The sequence below is a fragment of the Mesoplodon mirus genome, assembly GCF_964341445.2.
Source record: "Mesoplodon mirus genome assembly, chromosome: 2".
Lineage (NCBI taxonomy): Eukaryota > Metazoa > Chordata > Mammalia > Artiodactyla > Ziphiidae > Mesoplodon > Mesoplodon mirus.
Window position 1 is genome coordinate 36,842,218 of NC_138977.1, and position 26,916 is coordinate 36,869,133.

Below are 26,916 nucleotides of genomic sequence, written 5' to 3' on the forward strand. Positions count from 1 at the left end.
GAGGTAATTCCTGAATAGGAAATGAGGCATTACGAGGGAGAGTAAATGGATTCTAGGAAATATATATACATATATAATAACATATATATGTAATAACTGATCATGATGATAAATTTGAATTTATAACCCATACTTTTCTTATTCTTAAATGAACATACAGTGAGAAATGGAGTACATTGAATGCATTCCAATGTTTCCAGAGAGGGAGTATTCTATTCCAATACTCATTCTGGTAATCTCACTTGTTACATTATGCATTTACTTTGTATTCATGACAGGCTTTTTTTTTTTTCTTGTAGTTTGTGAAATGGAAGTAAATATTTATGAAATCACCTTTTTTCTGCTTTCCTCACAGCCTTGAAATATCAAGGAAGTTTGTTCTTGCTAATGGCTTTTGCTCATTACCCTGTACTAGTAAATTCCTGAAGAGCAGAAAGTTTGCTCTGCTCACTACTACATCCTCAGTGTATAGAACAGAGACCAGCACAAATGCTCAATAAATACCTGTTGAATGCTGATTTCTTAAACATGTTCATTCCAGAATGTTAATTGAGCCATTGCTTATAATAGCACAACAGAAATGGGAACAATCTATATATCCAGCAAACGGGGAATAATAAATAGTTTTTAATGTATCTAAATCTATGAGATGTACGTGATATGTTAAATTTTAAAAAGTAAATTGCCAAAAAATGTACAGTATAATCATATTTTTTGAAAATTATGAGTATACATAAAAGCAGTCCTAGAAAAATGTACTAAAATGTTAAGAGAGCTTAGTATTAAGAGAAGGTTTGGAAGGGAAGAACAAGAAAGATACTTTCACTTCTTATTTTACATAATTTCTTAAAAAAAACCTTTTATTATTACAAAAGCAGGACACATGCATTGTAAAAAGTAAGTGCTGATAAGCAAGACTAACAAAATTAAAACATCAGATCTTTATCTCTGTATATCTATCTATATCTATCTACATAAGGTTATTTTTTTAACTAAAATGAGATCATTCTATATGTACGGCTTTTCTAGTAAATAATACCTTTATTTTCATTTCAGTAAATTTTCTAATACATAGACATATTTGTAAATTAGAACTCATCAAAATTAAACTTGTTCTTAGAAAGACATGGTTAAGTAAACAAAAAGGCAGGCTCCCTATTGAGAGAAAATATTCACAATACATACATCTATCTGAAAAAAGACTTTCCATAATATATAAAGAATTTGTACAACACATTAATGAGGAGATAATAAGCTCCTTCAAATAAATTAGGAAAATATGTGAACAGTAAACAAAAGAAGATATGTGAAAGGCCAGAAAGTTCATAAACAGACACTTAATGTTATTAGTCATCAGAGAAAATCAGATTAAAACCACAATGAGATTCCATTAAGTACCCACTAGAATGACCAAAATTTTTTTAAAAAAACTGACATTACCAAGTGGTAGCAAAGATGTGAAGCAACTGGAACTCTCATATATACTAGTGAGAATATAAAATGGTGCAAATCATTTGGAAAACAGTTGCTCAATTTCTCACACAGTTAAAAATACACTTTGCAAATTACTCAGCCATTCCACTCCTAGGTTTCACTCAAGACAAACCTAAACACATGTCCACAAGAGAATTGTGCATGAATAGCACATCACTTCTAGAGGCCAACTTCAAAGCCCGACTGAGGGAATGAGGAACTTCTCAGCATCCTACTTTTCTACACAGAGTGTAAATATCATGTGAATCTCAGATTCTTCATGTAGGCTATTAGACTCTGTCTAATTAAGCTGATCCTATATTTGATCGCTCTCACTCAAATATAGGATCAGTATGTCTAGGCTTAATTTCACAGAGCCTTTTTCCTGTGTACCCTAGTCAAGTTTGGTTCCAACATTTCAGGTTTAGATTTTCTGTGGTTTAGAGAAGAGCAGATTTAGAGTCTGAAGAACTTAGTTGGTCTTTGGCTCAGCCTCTCACTTTCTTACATACACACATGTATACACACATAATGTTTGATCACATTGGGCTTATAATTTAATACAAACAAACTCACAGAGCTACTATGAATATTACATGAGATGGAACATAGAAAATTGTTTCAAAATGGAAAGAGGTCCACCAATATTAGATATTAGTTGCAATCCTCAGAAGTGATAGTGGTGGGCTTCACACAAAGGAGATGACACCTGGTCACCTGGTACTACTGTTATAAGAACAAAACAAAGTTAACATAAAGCTAGGACCTTGAAAAGCATAATGTCCAGTAAATAGTCTCTTGTTCTTAGGGCAACCCCAGAAGTTTAAAGGTATGAAGTGTTGTTGTTGTTTTTCTCTTAGAAATGCTGCCTGTTAGGTTCTGGATCTAATGATGAGCATGGCTGAGTATCTGTTTCCTATATTGTGAAGTCATCCCTGAAAATACCATTTCAAGTGGCAGAACTCCAGGGACCAAGTGCATATGAGATGTCTGAGCTCACTCACTGGCTCAGCATAAACACCAGTTCCACTTTGGATCTGGTGGAAGAAACCCGGTCACTGAACTACAAGTCTTCCGGGCTTTGTAGGCTAAAGGAAAAGAGAGAAATAAAGGAGCAAGAAATGAATGGATTTATGTAATTTTGGAACTTTCCACAGGGAGCCTTGAAGACTTAGAGATAATGTTTTATAACACCTTCATTTTATAAGTAAAGTGGGAAAGTTGGGAAAATGGAAGAAATAATTTCCCCAAGACAAAGCTGACCAATATGTTACTCTTAGAACTTTCCTCCTTATCATAATTTTTTTTTTTTGCTGAATTTACACCAGCTAACAACACACCAGAGCCATTATCTACAAAGGCCCTTGAGTTTAAATAGTGTTTATAAGTCTTTAGTCCATAGGAATGTAATTTTTTAGTTTTTCAATTTTGTAAATTCAAAATGCCATTTGTCAAGTGTGTTGAAAATGCTGACCATTATATGTTGCCTGTGAGATTTCAGTTCATGTACACAGGATTTCTGTAGCAGTCATCATTTCATGTCATTGTCTTCCTGTACATAAATATACAATTTGGATATTTTATATCTCATATGAACAAACTGACAAATGGAAGACATTTCATTGGTCAGCCCACGTTTTTCTGATTTGGGGTACAGAACTGGACATGGCGGATTTGCCTCACTGCAGAGACAGTGTGGTGAACTGGGAGAAAAGTTATAGAACATAGATGAGGCTACCAGCTCTGCCATTTATTATGTAATCATGTATAACATACCTAGATTCACTTATTGTGAGATGTCTTCATCTGAAAAACAAACATAATTCTTCTGCAGCATTGAGATACATTAAACTACTAAACCTGAAACTTGAGGGATGGGTGATTGGGTCCTTGGCAGTGTGACCCACCAAATGCCACCATATCCTGAACCCTAAGCTCTAATGCTGTGAATAAACAGATCATCACTTCCTTAGCCAATGAGGACGCTACGTGTGCCCTAATCTTTGACCTCATCTGCCCCCTAAACAGGTTTCCTTGCAGTTCCTCCAACAGGCCAAGTACAGTCTCACATCTGAACTTATCCATCTGCCATTTCCTCTGTTTGGACAGCTCATTACACAGCAACCTCCCTTAGGCTTTGGCTCAGAGAGGTGTATCTTGATAATTCTACATAAAATAGTACCCTGCTCCACCCACTCTGTGCTCTTTTTCTCTGCCTCTGCTATATCTTTCTTTATAGCCCTTGCTGCCTGGCATGCTTTACATTTATCTTATTAAGCATTGTTTATACATACAATACACTGCAATTATATAACTTCTGGTGTCTATAATGTAAGATTATTGAGGACAAAGAGTTTGTCAGTTTGATTCACTGCGATATTCCCAGTACTCAGAATAGTACTTATCACATAATACAAATGAACAGATATTTGTTAAATGAATGAAAAAATAAGTCAGGCAAATTTTCTGGGGATTCAAAATAATCAGATGATACTTTAATCCTTCTTATTAGATATTTATTGCAGATCAAGTGAAGAATAAAATCTAGATATTGAAGTATTATATATATATATATATATATATATTTTTTTTTTTTTTTTTTTTTTTTTTTTTTGCGGTATGCGGGCCTCTCACTGTTGTGGCCTCTCCCGTTGCAGAGCACAGGCTCCGGACGCGCAGGCTCAGCGGCCATGGCTCACGGGCCTAGCTGCTCCGTGGCATGTGTGATCTTCCCGGACCAGGGCACGAACCCGTGTCCCCTGCATCGGCAGGCGGACTCTCAACCACTGCGCCACCAGGGAAGCCCGAAGTATTATACTGTTATAAAAATTTACTGGTGGAAGTTTTTGCATGTACTCCGAAAGTTTTAGTAGAAATATGATAACTAGAAATTCCCAACATAGTTCATAGATGGATGTACCCTCAAAATTCTCCCTTTTGTTTCTAGAACCAGCTGGCATCTAAGATCCTTCAAAAGAATCTATGGATTTAGATTTACTTTGGCTGAACTATATTCTAGCCTTTGTAAGCTACGAAATGGTGGTAAAACTATTGTAAATCTTGCTGTTATATCTTATCCTGAAACATAAATAATGAAAATAATGATATAGTTCTAAAGGTAGTCCTTTGACTGAAAGGTAGCTTTCTATTTAACTATATTTCAGATATCAAACTGTGCAAATCTATTTGCTTATTGCTGTTCCTAATTAAAAGGCCAGAAATCGATTTTTCTGAGACCCACAGCATGGTAATAAATACAGTATTGGACTCCTGACAAATTATCTTTATTCAAGGTAACAGGGTAGAGTGAAAGTTGGTTAATAACCACCCTGTGATATGTGAGAATGAACCCATTACCATTAAGTGGTAATTAATTGATTGTTTTATTGTTATTCCAATAGGAAATGTAAAAGTGTTGACTTCAAAAAAGCACTTCCCCCATCATAATGATGAGTTATGTCTGACTTATTCTACAGGAGAAGCAAAAGGTAAGATATTAAAGTAGTATGTCTCAACAAAAAGCATCATTAATCAAAAATCCTGACCTGTGATGGTGAAATGGGGTTCCCCATCCTCTTAACTCACAGAGAGCAGGGAAGAGGGTGAAGACAAGTTGCTGTAAGAAGGCAGCTTTGTTGTTGTTTTTTTTTTTTGCCTTCTAGCAATGTCAGTGACTTTCCATAAAATAAGGAAATAACCAGAAATATAAAAAGATCCTATATTTTTACTTTAAAAAGTGTAATCACCAATAAATCTTTACACATTCTTAGTAGCTAAATAAACCTAAATAAAATAAACCTAAATAAAATTTCTAATGACTTTGAAATTTTTGCTGTTTAGAAAAAACGAGTCCTAGTGTAACCCTCCCAATACCCACCAATGGAAAATGTTTTTTTTACTTAATTTTTAACTCTATTAATGTAAGTGGGAGCTTTCAATTCACAATTCAGCATTTATTATTTATTTAACTTATAAGTTTGTGCTGCTACTTCTCCCTGAATGAGGTGGATGCTGATGAGAAATACTGCTGTGTCTTAAGTGTGTTTAAGCAAAACCTGTATTGAAAGGAGAGGGAATATTAAAAGTAGAGAAAAATCCTAAGGAAGAAAATGCAAATATTGTATTTAAGTTTCAAAATATGTACACAGATATACAGTAATGCATTACATGAATGTATACATTAATGTTTCTATAGTTTGAGAGGAAGACAGACTTGAGTTAGAATGGGACCCTGCCACTTACTAGCCATGTGACTTTAGCCAGCTGCTTGATCTCTATTGATCTTAGTTTTTTAAATCTTAGTGTGCTAAGTTCAATATATATGTAATCTAATAAAATGGAATGTTTTGCTCTGTCTTTAAAGACCACTATCAGTACACACATCCCCTACTCTACCCTGCTCAGGCACAACTTGCCCAACACTTGCACACATGTTTGCACACTCGTGTGCATGTGTGTACACTCACATACATATCTTACATCCATTGTAGGAATGCAAAACAATGTAGAACAATTTTTATCCTGAAAACAACTGAAGTTTACTCTAATTACAGTTGCATATTTTTTAAATCTAATAGCACTGTAATATCTTCCATGTCATATTCAATATTGCACTATTACTTCTACAAAACAGAGATGTTAAAAAAAATTCCCCCCAAGTATTAACACAAATCACAAGAAAAATGTTGACTTATGAGAAAGGTTTAGATTTGAATGAACAAACTTTCCATAAAAATGTCTCTCCATGAATATACACAAATTTGTATTGGTGAGAAATTATCTTAAAATATAACATTATATATAAAGAATCATTATTTCTTTTCTTATTCTTATTATACACCAATCTCTAAATTTCTATTTATCCCATCAGCTGGAATTAATAGTCAAGCAATATTGGTATTCTCTGGTTTAAATTTTTTTTTTAGCCATGTGTTAGCCACTTTAATATAAAATGCGATCAAAAGTCAAAATACAAGAGTTCAAAAAAGGCATAGAAAAACCTTTTATCTTCAATTTTATTACAAGTTTTAAATTCTGAGAATAGTTTATATATATATATATATATATATATATATATATATATATATATATATATATATATATATATATATGCTAATTTCAGCCCAGGGCTAAGTTTTTTACAACCAAACTAAGAATTACTACAAGGGAACATCAATGCAACAAACGAGTAAAATTTGCAAACCCAAGTCACAAACTTGCTAACAAAGTTAATAATCATGGTAATGGACAGCACCAAAGAGCAACTGATGCCTCAGTTAAGTTTGAAAGAAACACTGCTTTCTCTAGGGCAGAGAAACATGCAAACAATTCTGCTTCAAGAAATTTGCATAGAAATAGAAAATGTTAGAGCCTTTACCACAAATGAAATTGCAAAGCCTTAGTATATTAAATTCAACACAAGGAGCACCAAATGTTAAATTGGAGCCAAGGTACGACTCAAATCATTTAATTTCCAGCTGTGCAACTAGCAAGAGCACAAGAATTTCAGGTGTGGAAATGAGCCCTAGGCAAGCTCTTGAGAAACATGAATTTGATACAATGTAATCTTAACACAATTCAGACAGTCCTGTAGAATTCAGATTTTAGGAGGGCACCATAAGGCATCAGGGTCTCTTCTCAAAGTCACTCTTGAAATTCTGTCAACAACAATCACATTTTTACAATCTCATTGATGACCTTTCACAGATCTCTAGCCTCTACACATATGGCAGCAGAACCCCCAATATCGTGGGAACCCCTTTCGGATTGGCCCTGCTTAACGTGTCAGTTTGTAGAATGGCTTTTAAGCCCAGCCGTGGCCTAAATGGTGTGAAAGGGACTACTCCCTGGGCATCTAAACACTTCTCTTCAGCCTGAGCTGTCTCCCAGGCCCCTCTCCTTCACACCTGCCCCCATGGTAAGACTCCAGAACTCTGGGATTCTGATCCTGACCCCAGGGAACCTCACCGACACCCACCTTTGGAAGCTCCACTATTCCTCATCTCCAGCTCCCCCTGGTCGGGTTCAAAGTGACAGTTTGGTGCAAAGACTTGTAGAAACAATGATTGTTTACAAATTCATATTTTGTAGACCTTTCCTTAATTGAACAACTGTGACTTTTACAGTCGCTCTCCAGACCCTTTCCTGAGGGGTAGTAGAATAGGCAGTGACACAAAAGTACCACGTTTTATTTCTACAGGAAGAAAAAGGATTAACATACATAGTAACTGTGTACGTCAAGAGTAATTTGTAATCAGAAACTGAAAAGACAAATGCCCCAGTAGCCTGCATTTTATCGACATTGCCACTTTCCCAAAAAGAGAACCGCATAAACAAGTCACTGGATCTGCTTTCAGTGAATTAGGAGTTCCCACATTTGTATTCCTCAATCTTTGAGAAAAGTATCAGATGAAACTGACTCACTCCATTTTGTGTAAAATAGTGACTGAACTCACATCTCCACGCCCTCATCCACCTTCTCAATGTCAAACAGTAGTCAGTTCCCTTGAAGGAGTCTTATCCTTCTATTTTCGTATTTCTACCACAAGAAATGAAATTTTCAAGCAGAAAAAAGTTTAATTACAAATAAGTGAGTGGCAGCCCAAGTGAAGCCCTTTCACTGTGATTTCCAATTTTCTGTTCAATCCACACTGCAGAGATACAAGGAAAACCACCATTTTGTTTGCTAAATTTTATTTAAGAATTCATACAGGGCTTCCCTGGTGGCGCAGTGGTTGAGAGTACACCTGCCGATGCAGGGGACACGGGTTCGTGCCCCAGTCCGGGAAGATCTCACATGCCGCAGAGCGGCTGGGCCCGTGAGCCATGGCCACTGAGCCTGCGCGTCCGGATCCTGTGCTCCACAACGGGAGAGGCCACAACAGTGAGAGGCCCATGTAATAATAATAATAAAAAAAAAGAATTCATACAAAATACTCCAGATAACTGAGTTTCAATCCTCATCTTCTTCCTCTTCTTCATCTTGATTAATCTGGAAGTAACGTAATTCGTAACTTTCTTTGCTGTTAGCAACTACGTGTAACCAATCACGGATATTATTCTTCTTCAAATATTTTTTGTGAGATATTTCAAATACCTTTTGGAAAAAGGCACCTCGGAAGTTACAGTGATCTTGCTTCTGCTTCTTTCAGTTGTTACAACACCTCCTCCGAGATTCCCAGCTTTTCCATTCACTTTGATTCTTTCCTTAAGAAACTGCTCAAAATTGGCAGCATCCATGATTCCATCTACTACAGGATGGATAGAGTCAAGAGTAAACTTCATGGGCTTCCCTGGTGGCGTAGTGGTTGAGAGTCCGCCTGCCGATGCAGGGAGCACGGGTTCGTGCCCCGGTCCAGCAAGATCCCACATGCCGCGGAGCGGCTGGGCCCGTGAGCCATGGCCGCTGAGCCTACGCGTCTGGAGCCTGTGCTCCGCAACGGGAGAGGCCACAACAGTGAGAGGCCTGCGTACCACAAAGTAAGCTTCACGACCTGCTTCTTTTTTTTGCCCCCCTTCACCACAAGCTTTTTCACTGGTGCCATTGCCGCCCTTTGGTTTAAATTTGATTATTTTATTAGCTAAGAAATTGCAAGTTATTCAGAGAATGATTAAAAACCACCATCTGCCTTCTGATATACAATGGATGAGTAAAAAGACTTCAAGTCCAAATTTATGAATCTACTATCAAATTTTTCTTATCATGAGTCCCCTTTGGATCTTCTGTTATTTGCATCTTGAATTTGGATATTAGCTCTGCCATTTACTAGCTATGTAACTTTTCCTTACCTATAAATCACAGATAATAATAGAACATAGAACTAGAATGCAGGTTTCCTGACAAATGGTGCAGTTTTAATTCTGTTCATCTTCTTTTATGTTACGAGACAAACAGAGAAAATAAAAGAGCTATCTAACTAATCTAGCATTTTAATGGCAGTATTAACCTAAATAGAAAATTTTACTGTACCATCAATCTAATATTCTAAAAACTTAATGGGAGTCACAAAAATCCTAATAGTAACTTGCATATTTGACTCAATAATGACAAATTTATCACTTTGTCCATGAATTGATTTCTTATGGATACTTACAAGAAAAAAGTCTAGTATACTTTTAACCCTATGTATTTTAATTTTTTCACACATTTAAAATTTCTTACTTTGGTACATAATATTCAGCCCTTCCACAATTTTCCATTTTTATCTTAGTAATAAGGAAGAAATATGAAAAATTATAAAGGACAAGAACAAAAAGGGAAATGAAAGACACCAGAAGCTTTTGAGTCAATTATGGATGAGGAAAAAATAGAGGTCATTTATAAATAAATATTTGTTGATTATACAATTTTGAAATATCTTAATGTGAAATGTGGTATTTCTTAATGTGAATTTTTTTATTTTTACTGCTAACTCCAACTGGTCAACAATGAGTATATTTAGCATTATCAAGAGCAGTCAATGGCCACAGAAAACAAATTTACGGTTACCAAAGGGGAAAGAAGGGGGAAGGGATAAATTAGTAGATTGGGATTAGCAGATACAAACTACTACATATAAAATAGATAAACAACAAGGTCCTACTGTTTAGCACAGGGAACTATAGTCAATAACTTGTAATATGGGGCTTCCCTGGTGGCACAGTGGTTGAGAGTCCGCCTGGCGATGCAGGGGACACAGGTTCGTGCCCTGGTCCGGGAGGATCCCACATGACGCAGAGCGGCTGGACCCGTGGGCCATGGCCGCTAAGCCTGTGCGTCCAGAGCCTGTGCTCCGCAGTGGGAGAGGCCACAACAGTGAGAAGCCCGAGTACCAAAAAAAAAAAAAAAAAAAAAAAAAAAAAACTTGTAATAAATCATAATGGAAATAACATGAAAAAGAGTATATATGTATAACAATCACTTTTCTGTACACCAGAAACTAACACAACATTGTAAATCAACTATACCTCAATTAAAAGAAAAAAAAAAGTACTCAGTGGCATGACCTGACTAAATTTGGAGTCAGAATCCCATTTACTACCTGTAGGTTTTTGGCTGGGTTATTTGACCTCCCTAAGTCTGTATTTCATGTGTACATCAGGGGTATTGATACCACCCTACCAACGAGCTGTGAGGACCAAATGACACAAGTTACACAATACACTTGGCACAGACACTCGCTCAATCAACATGAGCTCCCTTCCTCTTCCCCTAATGCCAGCTGGCTGGCAGACCACATTAAACAAAAAAGGAAGCTATGTTCTCCTTTTTCCAGACAGCTGGTAATCCAGACATCACAGGCCTTTTACAAACAATGTTGACTTATTTTTGCCACAGCTGATGTGTATATAACGTGCCTTGCCAGTTCTCCTCATGAGTTGAATTCATGACCGTGGAATAATTGACTTGGTTTTCTTTATTGCTTCTCATTTTATGGGACCCGATTGAGGTAAAGTGGCAGTTTCATTATGTTTTGTACATTTCAAAGACCAGGAGGACTTATTCATTGTCTTGTAATAACCACATAAAAATGTTTTACATTGTTTACCATAGCCCTCTGATGTATCTAATGTTAATCCTTCCAATCTGTAGATGCAGGCAGTGAGAAAAACAGGTTAAGTAACTTGCCTAGCATCACCTGGGTAACAGGGACAGAGTCAGGATTTGAAAAGAGAGGTCCTGACTCCAGAGCCTACGCTCTAAACTCATAGAAATTAGAGAGCTTGAAGCACACATAGAGTGAACACAGGCCTTAAAACTCCCATCTATTTTCCACTGCACTCAACTGTGGCGTCAGGGTTGGGGGACAAAACACATCACAGAATACCTGAATGATGTTAATTATGCATTTATTGCAAAAGAGAAACTCTGAAATTCCTCTTGAGGGGTACATATGCATCTTCTCTTAATCACTCAAGTACAGGACCTATGGGACATACGTTCAACAGGTAACACATTTTTTATTATGCCTAAAATATTCAGTAGTTTCAGAGACATATTCCTGCTCTCTCTGGTCTCTTTTACCTATGGGGAAAGGGCCACATAAACAGGCTTGGTGTAAATGCTTAGAATAGTGCCTGGTACACAGTGAGAATATATGTTATTATTATTATTTACAATCCAGAGGCTGCATAGCATAGTGTTTAAGAGCCCAGATTTGGGAGCCAGACTGCCTGAGTTCTGATTCCAAATGCACTCTTTACTAGCCAAGACCTTGGAGAAGTCATTATTTAACCTCTTTAGTTTCCTCATCTATGAAATGAGAATAATAGAACTTATCTTATTGGGTAACAATAAGAATTACCTGGAATAGTTTCTGGCTTATATAAGCCCCATACAGGTATTACATTTTACTACTGTTATCACCATTAATTTTATTTTACTATAGCAATAGTTTTATTTGTTCATTTTTGTTTGTTTTTATTAGAATTTTTTTTCTTCCAGTGAAACTGGACACAAAAGTCCAGTATACATACAGCAGATTTTATATTGTATGGCAATATACATAAAGCCAACATTGGTTAAATGGTGTTGAGCATTTCTTCCTCTGGCCTCACCCTAGCATACCTATGTATAAAACACATTCAGGGAACATATTTCATTCAGCAGTGTTAAACGGGCCTAGGCACCAGCAGGATGCTCCTTGGCAGGCTATAAAATTGAATTGAGGAGGGTTGATTAAGCAAGAACTTAAGAGCTCCTGGCCTCTTTTGGTCTCAAGGCTAATCGAGTTTGGACCCAGACTCTGCTATTTGATAGTTGGGGAAGTAATTCAATCCCTCTAACACTCAGTTGTTTCCTTTGCTGTGAGAAGGAAATGACACTATGACCACTTCATGGGGTTGTATTTGGGTAAATAAAAGTCTAGTGTAATTATTTTTATCATCTCAATGACACACAAGCCCCAAATTATTGGTGTTCAAAGAATCTAAAGAGAGAAGTCTTCCATCACTACTTTCTCCTTGAAAAACTTGTCTTGAAAAATGTGAAATTATATGAAATGATTGTTAAAGATAAAAATAACATCCTCTACTTTTATACCCATCTGGGAGAAATAGGAAACTTTGTAATGCAGTATATTTGTTTAAAATAGGATGCATCAGTAGTTGAGTTCAGAGTTTAAAAATCTACCCATACTTCCCATTTTAGTAAATGACATAATTTGGATATGTCAAAATTTGTACTGAAAAGCACACAGGCATGCATTTTGAAATCTACAAATTTTAACCAAATTTATACCAATGTTGAAAAACATGTGTACTTATTCCAACAGAGCTTAAAATGAGAATTTTTAAATATTTAAAATTGTTTCCCATTCATATTAACCAGATATCAGTTGTCTTAAAGCTGACATGAAATTAAATAGACAGTTTTGCAATACCTTTTCTCTCAAGAATATGAAGCAATATGAAATAAAAAGACATGTGCTAGAATGACTGAATTCACTAGGAAAAAGAAGGGAATTGCAAGATCCCTTCTTCCTGTCACATTTGAAAATCATTTTAGTAACATTTTATAAGTTGAAAAGAAAGTTCCTCTTCACACATTTCATACGACAACTTTCAATCACTAGCCTTGAGATATAAACTTGAATTAGAATAGAATAATGAATGAAAGCTTTCTTGCCTGACAATTTGACCTGAAAGTCTGCCCAATAAGTAAACAAAATATAAGAATAAAAAGAGACTAAGGAAAAGTATCAGTGTGGCCAATACAAACAAAGAGCTGCAACCTAAGTGTCCATCATCGGATGAATGGATAAAGAAGATGTGGCACATATATACAATGGAATATTACTCAGCCATAAAAAGAAACGAAATTGAGATATTTGTAGTGAGGTGGATGGACCTAGAGTCTGTCATACAGAGTGAAGTAAGTCAGAAAGAGAAAAACAAATACCATGTGCTAACACATATATATGGAATCTAAGAAAAAAAAAAAGGTCATGAAGAACCTAGGGGTAAGACAGGAACAAAGACACAGACCTACTAGAGAATGGACTTGAGGATATGGGGAGAGGGAAGGGTAAGCTGTGACAAAGTGAGAGAGTGGCATGGACATATATACACTAACCAAACGTAAAATAGATAGCTAATGGGAAGCAGCTGCATAGCACAAGGAGATCAGCTTGGTGGTTTGTGACCACCTAGAGGGGTGGGATAGGGAGGGTGGGAGGGAGGGAGACACAAGAGGGAAGAGATATGGGAACATATGTATATGTATAACTGATTCACGTTGTTATAAAGCAGAAACTAACACACCATTGTAAACCAATTATACTCCAATAAAGATGTTAAAAAAAAAAAGAGTTGTGCCAAGTTATATAGCTCCATCCTATTCGATGTTCAGTGACTCTTTTCTCACTGTTTAAAAAAAAAAAAAAGAAAAAGAAAAAACCGCAGAAGATCTGCCCTCTCTCTTAGAAGCTGTATTAATAGAGACTCAACCTAACCCATTTCAAGAGTAAGGATTTATGAGTTGCAGGAAACTACAGTGTACTTTGTTTCTCTTTTTTTCAATTACTAGAAACATCATTTGTGGGAGAAGTTTCCTCTTTTCTCTGGTCTTTGATCACAAATTATCTGCTAAAAATGTGCAAATATGTAGACATTCAAATGAATTGATAGAGACTATTATTCTACAGCCACAGTGTCAGGAGAATGTTTTCATCAAGAAACATTGTAAATTTTTAATAGACAGACTCTACTGAACATACAGGAATATGCTCTATTGAATGAAGATATTCTACTGAACAGTCATTCTAGATTACATTTGAAAACTAGTAACAGGTAAGTCTAAAATGGAACTTTGGTGAATAAAACAAAACAACATCCTCTGGGATTCTCTATAGATGTTAAGGTAGCTACTTTAATGTCTTCATTTAGAACATCTTTGTAATATTTGAGAGACCAAATCCAAAAAAAGAAGAGACAAAAATCAAATAAGGCACCTAAAATGATCAGCAGTTTCATGTTGGATAAATTGATATATGTTGTCTAATTACATAATTAATGTATCTCTCTGTCTACTTCTACCCTTAATTTATGGGACTTTGTAATATGGGTAATCTCCTTTTGATCAAGTGACATGACGGCTTTAAGACTGGTAAGGGCCATTACCAACAAACTGTGTCTCAATACAAAATCAAATTAATACCTGAACTTTCATTTATAGAGGCTGTATTTCAATAATATTGGTCCATCACAGGTAGGATGTTTATCTCTTAAAAATGTCACACTTTATGGGCTTCTTTTCAATTTGCAAAGCCAAAGTCATAGCCATCAGGTACAATCCTGTTAAATATTCAAAGCCTTGTATACACAACAGTTATGAATGAGAAGCAAATCATATGATATATAATACAGGATGAGTCTTGGCACCTGTGGAGCAGGACAGGCCAATTACAATGCTTTGTACATGGGGCCACTCTGTTCATCACAACTTGCATAATTGCTGGGCCCTGTGTCCACTCTGAAACTTATCTTTTCTTCATGGCTTTCAATTACACAAGCTCACTGCTTAAAGGCAAGACTTAAAATGCAATTCAGGAAAAAATAATTCTCATCTACCTTAAGTAATTCTGAACTTGGCCCTAGTTTTCTTTTTTTATCAAAGTTTACTTAAGTTTATTCTGTCATGTGTTTTTTGTTTTGTTCTGTTTTCTCCAGCCAGATACAGGTCACTGAGTTTCTTAAGAAGGGTACTTTATACCTTTTAACTTAACTCCAGTTAAAATTAGCATTTATTTTGCATCTACTTGGTCAACAGAGTGAAATTATTTTATTCTCAAAAATGTTGGAATTATAATCAGGCAAATGCAGGTTGAATGTTTTATCTGCAGTGATAAAGAAGTTCTATGTGAACATAAACACTGTTATCAGGGATTCAAATTTGAGTAAATAATATTGATAAAAGGTATGGACCACTAGAAAGTCTCTATCCTCTGATATCCAAACTCTAATCAATATAGACACTTTCCTCTTTGAGAAAGGTACTTGGAAGCAAGGACTATGTCAAATAATACATTTATAAATTGCTGTTTTTCATATTTAAAGACAATCTGTGCAATTATTTCTACTGGGTCTATCCTGTTTCATTATGATTTCCCAGAGCAATGGGAGTAGCTACCATTTTTAGTTCATTGCTATTGCTGTGTTTCCCCTTCCCTCTGGAATTAAGCTTGCATCAAACATTTATTATATATCATCTAAGGTAATTAGTTGTTCATGAGAATGCCATGGACAATGCCCATGTTGTGGCAACTGACCTCTGCTTTTTATTAGAACCGCATATAGACCAGAACAACAGCAATAAATAAAAGTGAGGAACTCAGTTCAGCCAGAGGCAGAAGCAAGGAGAGGAAAAGCAGAAACATCCAAGGTGCATCCTCCTGTGAATAAAGAAGACAACAGGTACACAGAGACAGCAGGTAAATGGAGGGGGTGTGGAGTTAGTGATGTAGGGAGGGTATGAAAAGCATTTTATTTGGTGTATAGTTGAAAGGAAATGTGCTTAAAATAGATCACTTGAGGAAGGACACAATCCCCCCACCCAAAGAGAAGGCACATCTGCAGTAATAATTGCCTGTGCAATAAAAGAGATTTTAAAAATACATTTTAAAGTAGTTATTTTGGCCCATTAATGAGACATTCAGAATAATTACTTGTCTCTCTTGAGAGGCAGTATCTACAGTGGTTATGCACATGGGATCTGGCATCAGATCTGGAATTCTGACTCTGACACTAATTGACATGGCCACTTATTTAACCTCTTTCTGCCTCAATTTCCTTATCTGCACAGTTTTCCTCATCTGCACAATTTTCTCATCTGTAATTTATGACATCGTTGTAAGAATTACAAGTGTTTAAATATGTAAAGCACTTAGGAAAGTGTCTGGCACATAGTAGCAATACATGTTCACCATTCTTTCTTGACATTTTTCAAATCCAATAAAGAATGCTAACAGAAAAGATGATGAAGACAATTAAATGATGCCACTATTACATTCTCGAAGTATGGTTTTACTACTTAATATATAGATAAAGCTAACAGATTCAAAATACTAACACTTATCTAGGGACCTAAGCCAAATATAAATCTCAAGAGAAGATGGTACAAATGTTATCAAGAGTTGTCTAATTTCCAGTTAAAAAGGTTGATCCCTATGTAGGGAAATTTACCAGCAATATTATCCCCAGCATGGCAGTTTCAATGGAATCAGAATATGGTTCATGTTGCATACTTGCTGACATCCTGGATTTTAGGGGAGCAGATTCCTCCTGAGCATATTTTAATCCTGCAGACAATCATATTTCACTTAAAGTACCCAACTCCATGAGAACCGTACCCTCAGAGTTCATCTCAGGAAGCTGTTTGTTCCCCTGCTGTTATAAGCATTTGCCTAAGTTGATTCCAGGACAAGTTTAATTATGCCTCTTTTATTTTCAAGTTTTATGTTTCTATTTGTCTTCATGTAACATAGACACAACTTCTGGGTGAATTACATTTTTAGGGGAGCACAAAGACTATGGGACAGAAAAGGCAGAAGTAAGCGAACAAGAGCTCACATGCTTTTAATCACTTAGAAGACGGTGTTATAAACTCAAGTGCCTTTTCCCCTATACTAGGGGACATTTTTTTTCCCCTCAATGGACCTTATTTCAGGATTAAGTCTATGACTCAGCTAGCTGAGTCAACTAAAATTGTAGGCCAGGTTGGCAGAAAATAAGCAATTTACACAAGCAAAGTAAGTGTAGGAGAAATAATTTGAGCATTCTCTATATATGATGATCTTCTGAGTTCACTCCCAAGGGGTAATCTATAATAAAGGAAATTAATGATAATTGAAACTTAACTCCTAAAATTATTTCCAGAGATCAATATTCCCTTTATAGATAGCTGTGCCATAGCTGTGCTGGAATAATGGCCTATACTTGCTAAGTGCACATATTAATGAGGCCTCTGCATATAAACACTGTTTGTTTTTATTCTCCTTCTTGGTATTTGAGAATGGGGCTTTTATTGTATGAGCTAGAATAGCTCTTCTCAAACCTTAATGTATAAATGAAACATCTGGGGATCTAGGTAAATATGCAGATTCTGATTCCATAGGCCTAGGACAGCGATGGATGATCTGCATTCCTAACCAGCTCTGAGGTGATACTGATACTGCTGATCCACTGACCACACCTTGAATAGTGTGAAGGTAATAAGACAGCCAGTCCTGTACTCTGAATTTTCCTTATCATCACCTTACTTGATCCAAAGTTATGGGTTGAATTGTGTCCCCCCGCTAAAAGATGTGATGAAGTTCTAACCCCCTGTACCTCACAATGTAAACTTATTTGGAAATAGAAAGGGTCTTTACAGAGATAATTAAGTTAAAGTCAATAGGGTAGGCCATAATCTAATATGACTCATAATCCTTATAAAAAGGGGAAATTTGGACACAGAAACAACCATTCACAGAAGGAAGATGATGTAAAGACACAGCTATGTACAAGCTAAGGAGAGAGGCCTGGAACAAATCCATTCCCAGGCCTTCAAAGGAAGCATAGACCTGCCAACACCTTGATTTTAGACTTCTGGCCTCCAGAATTGTGAGGCAGTACATTTCTGTGGTTTAAGCCATCCAGTTTGTCGAATTCTGTTACAGAAGCCTTAGAAAAGAAATACAGATATAGTATTAACAACTCTTCCCTGACACCTCTTCTTTCTTCTCCTCTCTGACATATACGGAACATTTCAGTGCACCACTAAACTTAGTACAATGTGAAGAATGTGAGGGCGACATTCCACACACAGATAAGGTAACACAAAGGGGTAGGTCATGTTTCTCAGGTTTGCCTAAGACAAAAGCTTGGATTGGTCCTACAGTCATTGCAGGTGTTAATCATGAAACAGTTTAAATCTACTGTAGATTTAGTTGTTGTTCTGTTGTTAGTTCCCCTTAGGAATCAACAAACTTGATGCTTAACACTCAAAGGACATATGCCCAGATTTTTGTGAAACTCTATATTCCCAAATGTTTCTATAGCATATAATTTCCTTCAGAAAATGAAAACTTGGAGTGGCCCCTTAATAATCCTATAAACATAGACCTAAAATAAATTATAAAGGTATTAAAACAATTTCACAAATCACTTTTTTGTTGTTGTTGCTGTTGCTTTATAGCACATTTGGTGGACTCATTTTGACATAGATCATCAGTACTGCCAAATTTGAATTTCATAATTTATTCAAAACTGCTTTTGTCTATGAATTCCCATTTATTTCTACCTCTTCACATCCTTTGTGCTTCATTAGGAGCCCTGCAAATAGCTTTTCTTTTTCTACAATGAAACAAAGCTGTTCTGTTTTTGTTTTTAAATCACATTATGAGAGTTATTAAGTTTCCAATGAATACAAGTAGAAAAAACAACCCACATAGATTTTTAGAAGATGTAGAAAAGAATGAAGTAAACTAGCTAAATGACGGGTCCATACAAATCAGTCTCACTCTAAACATTCCTCAGCAAAATGACAAATTACTCAAGACTTTTGCTTTCATTTTAAGAGCGTTAAAACACAAGCTTCCAAGATCCATGAAATTCAAGGGTGTGAAGCTCTTCATTATGATACTTAGCCTTTACACTTCTGAATATAGTGCATCCTATTTTTTATACTCTCCATCAGGGTGGTACCACTCCCTGGAGGGATGTTTGGAAAAGCATAGGAGTGTTTGAGTTTTCACAATAAATGAATGGAGTTATTGGCATTTAATGGGCAAGGCATTGGGAAACTAAATAAAGCAAAGCAAGAGATGATAAATCTTTGCCTCTCAACAAATGCCAACAGCTCCTCTATGTTGAGGGCCTCCTCCCATTTTGACATTTCTTTAAGATTAATGGTCTTTCCAGTTTAGGCTCTGGGTTCACCTCTTGACTTCTACCAGAAACCATGCTGACTTCCTATGTCTCTCTCTCTCTCTCTCTCTCTCTCTCTCTCTCTCTCTCTCTGATTTAACAGGTGTGTCATTCCCTTTCTGTGTTCAAAGATCACTGGTTTCGTTTCTCACCCCCTCCACTTTATGGACTGTGATAAAAACATACCATGTAATTAACATATCTGTTCTTCTTGATTTGTTGTTTTATTTTTTTATCATTGTAGATAAATCTAACACAGTGTACTTCAGATAGGACATCCTGGAGATTCTTTTGTACAACCATCCAGTTCCCTCCACCATTATGGTTATGGTCTCACTCCTTCCTTTTCTTTATTCATTCTTCAAACATAAATAAGCACCTGCTATAAGATATGGTGTTAAGCTTCATGGAAGGAGGGTACATACAATGATGATCAGATCTCTCTTCTGTGATAGTCAGATTTACCTTCTTTCCTTTCTCATTATTTTCTTCCTTCTGCTCCCTGATAACTTTTCCCAACTTTGAGCTTTTGCCAGATCTAGAAAAAACTCACTCCTCCACAAAATTGTGACAATTCTATTTGCTAAACTACCTCCCTACACATCTATGTTGATTAGCTTTTTGATTATTCCTTATACTAAAACCAGGTCCACATACATATTTTATCATTTTAACCTTAATATATGTGATTTATGCTAATATTAGAGATTTACAAACTGAAGGTTAAATAACTTTTGCACAAACAACTTGTTCATGGATTTTAAAACAGGTCTAGCTGACCCTAGTGCCTGAGTTCTTAATGAATATAAAATATTCCTGATAATTAGAATCACCTTCCTGTGACCGCCAGTGAACTTTATATGCCCTACTTTTAAATCTTAGCATAGACACAGTTGGCCTTCCTTCTCAGTGCCATGATTAAATTCATCACGACTGTTTTAGAAACCTGGTTATACCTTCCAAGTTTCCATTGAAAATAAACCAAAAAAGTTTAAAAACTTTTCTGGGTTTCTTAGCTAATACAAATCCACAAAGTAGAAGTTCCAAATATAACTAGGTAGTCCTCTGTTATTTTTCAATGCCTGCAGGCTTTTAAAGTGCTGTGAATGTGCCTTAATCTGTTGCTAGGAACACTGCACATTGCTCCAAACAGTCTGCCAGTCTGAGAAATCTAGCGTGAATGACATGTGTTTCTTTCATCCAAGTCAGAGGATGGCGTGCAGCAGTATGGGAGGTGATGGGAGGCGAGGAATTCAGGATAAAGAAATTAACTAGGGGCTTCCCTGGTGGCGCAGTGGTTGAGAATCTGCCTGCCAATGCAGGGGACACGGGTTCGAGCCCTGGTCTGGGAAGATCCCACATGCCGCGGAGCAACTGGGACCGTGAGCCACAGCTACTGAGCCTGCGCGTCTGGAGCGTGTGCTCCACAACGAGAGGCCACAATAGTGAGAAGTCCGCGCACCGCAATGAAGAGTGGCCCCCGCTTGCCTCAAGTAGAGAAAGCCCTCGCACAGAAATGAAGACCCAACACAGCCAAAAATAAATAAATAAATGAATTTTTTTAAAAAAGAAATTAACTAGAGGAAAAGGAAGTGACAAAGAAGAAAGAACCCACAGACCCTAAAGGAAAAACTTTCCATCTGAAGCTCCCCTGCTCCCCACCAAGCACACATCCTTTGAGAGCTTTTGGAATTGGTTCAGTCTAGTCTGACAACAACTCAGAAGGGTGAGGGCACAGCTGAGAGTGTCTCATTCCCTTGTCACACCAATGGAAGTCACAGATCTGAAACCTGCAGATACCAGAGACAGTGAGGCCACTTTGAAACCTCAATCCCGTTTCAGATTTGGGAATCAGGAGAGTTAAGAGCAAGAAATCAGTCTGTAATCTTTTCCCGATACTTGTCTGGCCCCAGGGTAAAATATAAAGCACCAGCTTTAGAATTAAAAAAGAAATTAGTGATTTACATTTATACCTTCTTTGCTTTCCTTCATCTCAGAAGCTTTGGTGCCTGAAAAGCATAGAGCACGATGGGGCAGATGGTGCAGAGGAAGGATTTCTTTTGACACCTCCCTTCTGCTATAACTGCAGCAATTTCCACAAAGCCTAGGCACCTCTCAAGCAGCAGGACGTCATTTCTACCCCTGTTTGTGGCTGCTTAGTGACACAGTGGATGAAGCATCTCCTCTGTTCAAGTCAGTACACCAAAGCTTTCTTCTAGCATGCATGTAGCTTTATATTTTACATCTAAATCTTTGACTCCTCTAGAATTTATTTTGGTGTAGAGGATAAACCTTTTTTTTTTCCCAAATGGCTATCTAAATGTACCAATACCTGTTGTCCACTCAATCATCCTTCCCCCACTATTTTGAAGTCCCACATTTATTACACAATAAAGTCCTGTGGGAAATTCCAGTAACTGGAATGGGGAAACTAAACATGGACAGTAAGAAAATTCCATTTCCACTGAAACACCATATGCATGATTTCTCCTTTCCTTAATGTTTAAAAATGAAAAGGAGAAATATTACAAGGGAAAGATGCCACATTTCTAAGGTGTCGCTTTCCTTGATTACAGGTTATTTTTAGCACATGTTGATCTATTCTAATTTGATAAGTTAATGATCCTATTCATCTGCTAAATGTTCTTTGATCCCTCTGTGCATTGCTGCTGACTCAAGGAGTAGGACATTATGAAGGCCAGTTTTGCCAGTTCAGCTGAAACTGAATTGTTATGCAATTTATATATGTTCCTTGCCACATTTTATGTGTGCTTCTAAGGGCATGTCTGGTTATGGCTATTTTTAAGTGACAGGAGATTTAGCTTTTGTTTGAGCAAAATAATCAACATATTTTACTCCTCTGAATTTCCTTATTCTGAAAATCATATTGAAACCAGTGTAAAAGGCTCTTAGGGAAACTGAAGAAAATTCTGCCAATGAGTTCAGGTGACTTAATCATTTATTTATTCATTTAACAATTATTTCTTAACTTTTGTATGTCAGAAGATGATTCCAACCAAAGGTGGATGGTGAATGTACAAAGTTAAAATTTCTTTAATAATTCTAGCCTAATTAAGGATCCTATCAGAACCCTAATGTGGACACATTTATTGTTAGACTCTAAATCAAATAATATATAGCTGTGTAGGACAAGTAAAATATACTTAGTTATTCGGTAGAAGGGATTCAGTTATTTTCAACCCTTTTGCTGTTTTAAAGTATTGAATTTAAAAAACAAAAACAAATGGAAAAAACCTTTCTGGAGTTTGCTGGCAGAAGTCCCGGAATTGATGGAAAGGTACATTTCATGTCAAGAGATTGTTGTTCATAGTGGACTAACCATGTGAACACCAAATTTAGCAAAATGATACTAAGTAATCTGTCTATTCCTGATTGGGTGTATTAGTCATGCCTTTTAATTTTCTGTATTTCTAATGCTTTGGCATCTCGGCTTTGCTGACCCTGAAGAGACTGCCCCTTCCAGGGCCAGCCAATTCCTAGAGATAGGAAAGACTAACCCTGAGCATGCCTTTCTTATGCAAATAAACCAATCCTGAGCCCAAACCCCAACCAGATCCTCACAAGGCTCTCACATCCTGGGTCACTATCTATCTGCCCTAAACACCTCAGGGCCAGGTACCCAGACAACTAGAGTCAGTCTCTATGCCCCAGAGCCTGCTGAAATTATTCAAACTAGCCAGTCCAAAACTTACATACCCTACTTTGCATGTTCTTTCCCAAGGAAACCACAATAAAGCCTCTTGCCCATGTTCCTCCCTTTCTCTCTCTGCCTCCTGACCAACCCAGGTGCTTCTCTATGTGGTCCTTCAAGGCATGATGTGTCCCTCCTTTTGAAACTGAGTAGCAAACTATCTTTTCAATGGCAATCATCTCCTGATCTGTTGTTCCCACTATACCTAAATAATAATAAAACCTACATTTTAAAGCAGAGTTCTTAACTTATAAAGAAAAGGAGATACTTCTTTGTAGCTACAAAATAATTCCTTTTAACACAATGATGTGTTCTGATAAGAGTTATCAGTCAAGTGAAACTCCATGCTATAAGAGGACAGGAGTGAGAGAAGGGAAAGCCTCCAGTGTGTTTTATACTTTATCATCAAAATATTCAAAAACAGGCTGATCTTGAAAATATTCTATCAGAAAAGAGCATACAGAAGTCTGTTTTTATTGATTTTGATATGTTGCATTAAATTCTTGAACATTCCCTTAAGATCCAATATGCCTGTAACAGGAAACTTTGCCATCATTTTCTGTTGATGGCTTCTTGGTCATTAGAAATATTTGGAAGTTGTAATTACATTCTCTTGAAGTGATTACTCGAATTATACATTGATGAAAATTGTTTGGCTACTAAAATGTAAAGAGGTTAATTGGCTATTAGTATTTCTTGAAAATTATTTGTTTTGTGTGGTAGAGGATGGCTGTTAGAGGGAACTGGATTGACACTGGGATCAGGTTTGAAGCCTGCCCTAGTAAAAATAATTTAAAAGTTTAAAAAACAGAACTTGTATTGCTTGTAAAAAATATGTAGAATATGGAGATGCACTTCCTTGGAGGTCTGTCACAATCTGGGTGCAACTTCTAGCAACCAGACTCTACCTGTCCTGTTTCCTTAGAAGACACACTGGATTCAAGACAAATGAGGCCGGCCTCTTGAGTAGACTTGTAGAAAAGGATTTTCATCTCTGTCTCCAAAGAAGAAGTGCCTGCTGCCACCTGCTCTTATTCCAGCTGCCAAATTCTTGCAGCCCAGCAGTCCACTAAGGAGCCCAGAGATTGTCTGGACACTCTGTAGCCTCAGAGGGACATCTTGCAGAAAAAAACACTCATATCATACAAACTGCCTTCCATGTTTCTTGTCCACAAACCATCCAGGCCTACTTTAGGGAATCTGGAAGTAATAGTTAAAAGTTGTGTGAATATTCAGTACTTCACCTGAATCTGCATTACTTCAGGAGGAGTCATTAGGCAAAATAGAACTTAATTACCTTAATGCTAAGGTAAAAAGACATTAAAAACTATGGATACCACTTTAAGCCAAATCCATACACTACAAATCATATATAATCTCAATTTACCTAAAGTCTTTGTGAAAGTGTAACTGTGTTGCTATGTGCAAACATTTCTTGATAAAGGTTTCCAAGCCTAGTAACAGACTAGATGGATAAGAGAGCATGAATAGCAGAAACGCTCGGCAAGATAGACGCAGTCATTGCCTTCCTGGTAGCCATTTATCAATCCATTCTTTCCCACTAATCACACCCCATTTCCTGCTCACAGAGTGGGCAGTGATCTCTTGATCTCAGGGGAGGTGGGTCTTCCCCTAGCCCCAGGAGATAAATCATAATTGCTTTCTTACCCAAGAAGAAGAGATTGAGTGTAGGTCAAAAGAAATCAGGTTCGGTAAATTAAGGATTTAGCAAGTTTAAAGTCTAGAGTAAAGAATAAAGCTGAAAGAAGAGAGGGAGCGATAACACAATGTGCTTAAGAAACAAGCTTTTTAAAAAAGTAAGAGAAACTTATCAAATATATAAATGAAGCCTAATCACTTCCTTTAACTAGGAGCCCTTAATTGCATAGAAGTAAATGTGTTTGCACATACTGGCCTGTGCTTTGAGGTCAGTACCTATAATCTCTAAACCCTTTTAAACCTCTTTGTATGCCACAGTAAGCTAGTTATCTAAAGAATAAATGAGGGCACTATTCAAGGCTTTTCTTGGCTGTTACACTGATTGTGGTTCATCAAAGTTTCTAGTCTTTCTGCATGGAAAGTGACCATGGGTACAGGTGGACACACCACATTTGAACACATTGGACTGCACTCATCATAGAGACACGGATACTCTTGTGTTTATAAAACACTGATAAGAGGCCCTCCACCACCTCTTTTCAGTCCTGGTGATAAAGTCACATTACACCCTTTTAAAGAAGCAGCCAAATTTTAGATCAAGGCAGCAGAAAAGCCAAGGTAGTACAGGTTCCTATAGGGAAAGGCCAACAAATCATGAATTCTTTGTACACCTCAAGTTCCATATCTGTCGAATGAAACTATTTCTGTACTAAACTCACATAGAAAGCATGACAATGTAAGAGTTAAGTGTTTTCTGCTCACCGTTCCACAGTGCTGTAACATAGTCTGAAAGCAAGAAACCATGAAGAGTGTATCCGGACCTTAGCAGCCCAAGCGTATGTAGCAACAGTTGACATTCTACTTTAGAGGATTGGACTCTTTCTAAACTGACATAATTCAAAAGTGGGACAAAGTTTTCATATCGTATGTTACTTGTTAAGTGTTTGAATAATTTTAATGTTCATTACATTTTAATACATCTTATGTTTATTAGTTTTCAAAGTCTACCCAAATGAAGACCAATTTTAAATAAAATTTTAAAATTTATATTTAAAAGAAATTCTAATTTATCTATCTAGGCAACAGAACTCAAGACAAATAAGTACATTCCACAGGTTGAAAACATGTTTTATTAAGCATTTTTGCTCTTGGCTTCATTTCTGCAGACTCTGAATTTCCTTAAATATTCTATTGTTCTTTCATTAGACTTAAAAATTTGAGCAGTTGAAGTACTTTTCATATTCCATCTCAATTATTCCTCATTTTAACGTATTGTTTTTCCCCTCGTAAAATTTGACAGCTTTTCAAAATTTTGCTCATCCTATTTTTACAGTACGAAATTCCCACGTTTTCCTTTTTTAGAGCATGTATTTCATGAATACAAATCTCTAGTGTATTTATTTAGATATAATAATACACTGTATCTCCTTTATATTTTGAATAGTTTCATTAAGTAGCTAACATACAAAACTGGTGCAGTATTAAGGCCTGTCAGCTTAACCAAGAACACATTTTGGATTCCTGTTTTATTCCTAGTAAGCACATACTCCATGTCCCCACATGCCTTCACAAGTGCACACTGTAGTTGTATTGTCCTTGTGTACACAAAATGAGAAGTTCCAAAACTCAAATATGCTGGTAACAAAAGCTTTAGGAGCTGATTAAATTAATGATAAGTATATCAAAATATAGCAAAGTATTATTTGCTTTTCTTTTGTTCCTCAGGTTTTTTTTAAACACACACACACACACACACACACACACACACACACACACTCCACTCGCCAAGCATAAGTTTTCATTTTGACAAGCAAAAACACGGAAAACTCCCATGTTACTTTTATCACCAGATTAGGCCCTAAAGCACTCTGCTCTCTCCAAAGTTTCAACCACTAAAATATGTGAAGCAAAGAGAGAAGCAAAGAATACACCACAGCAAGTACTCCAAAAAATAGCTATTCAGATTTATATCTGAAGCTGTTTTCACATGCTTTCAAATCAGCACTGGAATCCTTTATATGAACAGCTCCATCATTTGGCAGCAGCAATCAATGAAAGAATCCAAGAAAATTACACCAAACTGATCACATTTCAGTGTAAGAACAGCAGTACATCCAATCTGTTGCCATAATTTGGACACCGTGCAGCACTGAATAATGTATCATGACAAAAAACAAGGGTATAAATAA

At 36.6% G+C, this 26,916-nt stretch overlaps 1 protein-coding gene across 9 annotated transcripts in view; it reads right to left on the reverse strand.

The window, feature by feature from the left end:
* Window positions 1-26,916, reverse strand: part of ARHGAP24 (Rho GTPase activating protein 24) — a 516,018-nt gene that overhangs the window by 144,993 nt on the left and 344,109 nt on the right. The gene's annotated exons all lie outside the window — the stretch shown is intronic.